The 2,333-nt window shown below is 40.0% G+C and overlaps 1 protein-coding gene across 2 annotated transcripts in view; it reads left to right on the forward strand.

Annotated features, from left to right (window-relative positions):
- The window catches only part of LOC137658137 (kinase D-interacting substrate of 220 kDa-like), a 35,309-nt gene extending 35,173 nt beyond the window's left edge, over nt 1–136 (forward strand). For both annotated transcript variants that reach the window (XM_068392821.1, XM_068392823.1), the window contains exon 17: nt 1–136. This exon is cut by the window's left edge and continues 157 nt beyond it. The gene's annotated coding sequence lies outside the window, so the exon portion shown is untranslated.
- Nucleotides 137–2,333: the final 2,197 nt, after the last annotated feature.

The raw sequence follows: 2,333 nt of genomic DNA on the forward strand, positions 1-2,333 counted from the left end.
CTCTGACTAAATGTAATTCAAATGATTATTCACAGTATCCTGTCATTACTACAACAGAGGTCATTGACTCTTCGAGGTTAGGAAGATCATTCCACAATATAATCTAGTGGTATGTAAAATAAAACTTTTAAAACAATGTTTGTTATTGAACCATATGATGGAGAAGACAATACTGTTAGAATCATCAGCATACCCAGAACTACCCACTGGATGGCACAGGCTGGGATGGTGGAAAATCTTATGGAAAGTGCACAAAGTAGTTTCCAGCATTTTTTATTTTCACTGACATTGAAACAAACACGAAGTCACCAAACCTCCAAAATCGTATAAAGTATTTAAGCAGAGATGAGGCCTCGTTTCCCTTTTCCTCTTAGGCTAAACAGAACTTTTTTATCCCTTAGGGTTTTAGATACTTAGAATTTATACTTCAGTATCTGTTTTTAAACTGGCAAAGGAACCACTGAAAGGTGCGCCACCTTTTAACTGGCAAAGGAACCACTGAAAGGTGCGCCACCTTTTAACTGGCAAAGGAACCACTGAAAGGTGCGCCACCTTTTAACTGGCAAAGGAACCACTGAAAGGTGCGCCACCTTTTAACTGGCAAAGGAACCACTGAAAGGTGCGCCACCTTTTAACTGGCAAAGGAACCACTGAAAGGTGCGCCACCTTTTAACTGGCAAAGGAACCACTGAAAGGTGCGCCACCTTTTAACTGGCAAAGGAACCACTGAAAGGTGCGCCACCTTTTAACTGGCAAAGGAACCACTGAAAGGTGCGCCACCTTTTAACTGGCAAAGGAACCACTGAAAGGTGCGCCACCTTTTAACTGGCAAAGGAACCACTGAAAGGTGCGCCACCTTTTAACTGGCAAAGGAACCACTGAAAGGTGCGCCACCTTTTAACTGGCAAAGGAACCACTGAAAGGTGCGCCACCTTTTAACTGGCAAAGGAACCACTGAAAGGTGCGCCACCTTTTAACTGGCAAAGGAACCACTGAAAGGTGCGCCACCTTTTAACTGGCAAAGGAACCACTGAAAGGTGCGCCACCTTTTAACTGGCAAAGGAACCACTGAAAGGTGCGCCACCTTTTAACTGGCAAAGGAACCACTGAAAGGTGCGCCACCTTTTAACTGGCAAAGGAACCACTGAAAGGTGCGCCACCTTTTAACTGGCAAAGGAACCACTGAAAGGTGCACCACCTTTTAACTGGCAAAGGAACCACTGAAAGGTGCGCCACCTTTTAACTGGCAAAGGAACCACTGAAAGGTGCACCACCTTTTAACTGGCAAAGGAACCACTGAAAAGTGCACCACCTTTTAACTGGCAAAGGAACCACTGAAAGGTGCACCACCTTTTACCCAGCAAAAAAACTACATAAAGGTGTACCCCCTTTTAAACGGCAAAGGAACCACAGAAGGGTGCACCACCTTTTAGGGTTTCCTTTGCGGAAAAATTGTTTAACAATTGATTTAAATCAATGCAAAATATAAGCATTAGTTCCTGTTGTGCGTGTATAAAAGAGTCTGGCTGCTACACCTTACGAAAGGGTGCCAGGTGTCTCATCTCATTTTCAGTCAAGTCGGACTTTGTCAATTATTAGTTCCCATTGTGTCTATTTCCAGCAACTGAATAATTTGATGTATAAACAATGATGGTTTAGCTTATAAATTTGCTAAAATTCCTGTCCTTATTACAACCCTAAAATCATTAGACTAAGGTAAATTGAAATGCTACAATAAAAGTATTGTTTTAATGCATTTGTGTAAATCTTCTGAGTATGGCTTTGAGTCTGAAACTTGAGAAATGATTTCAAATTGACTCAACGAATATGAAATAAGCGAACAAATAATATTGCACAAAGTTATCTTTAACCATAAACTCATGTACAAAAGATAAGTTTCATCTTGGTTCCTATAAGTGAATTCTCTATTACCTTTGTTCTTGGTTATCTCAAAGCTCGATACGTTACAGAAGTGTTTAAAACTAGTATCATTTTTAAGTGTTAGTCCATCGATCAATAACTTTGTCACTGTTTACTCATGTAAAGCAGTGTTCCCCAACCTTTTTTAGTTGCGACACTAAATGCAGTCTTAACCTGGAGTAGCAGTTCTAAATTTTACAATTAAAAGTGTTTTATTTTAGTTCTCAAATAGGATTTGATCTTGTTTACTGGTTTCTTTTGAGGAGTAAGCTCACAGTCTTTACAACCCTATTACTAGATAACACTTTTCACATTTCCCAATCATTCCCACTATTTTCTTCAAAGACACTTCCATAGAGAACCTTTTTGGCGTGCTCGAAATGATGTTATAACTTTTTATAATGCTTTTTGAG

The sequence above is a fragment of the Palaemon carinicauda genome, chromosome 19, assembly GCF_036898095.1.
Source record: "Palaemon carinicauda isolate YSFRI2023 chromosome 19, ASM3689809v2, whole genome shotgun sequence".
NCBI classification, from domain to species: Eukaryota; Metazoa; Arthropoda; class Malacostraca; order Decapoda; family Palaemonidae; genus Palaemon; species Palaemon carinicauda.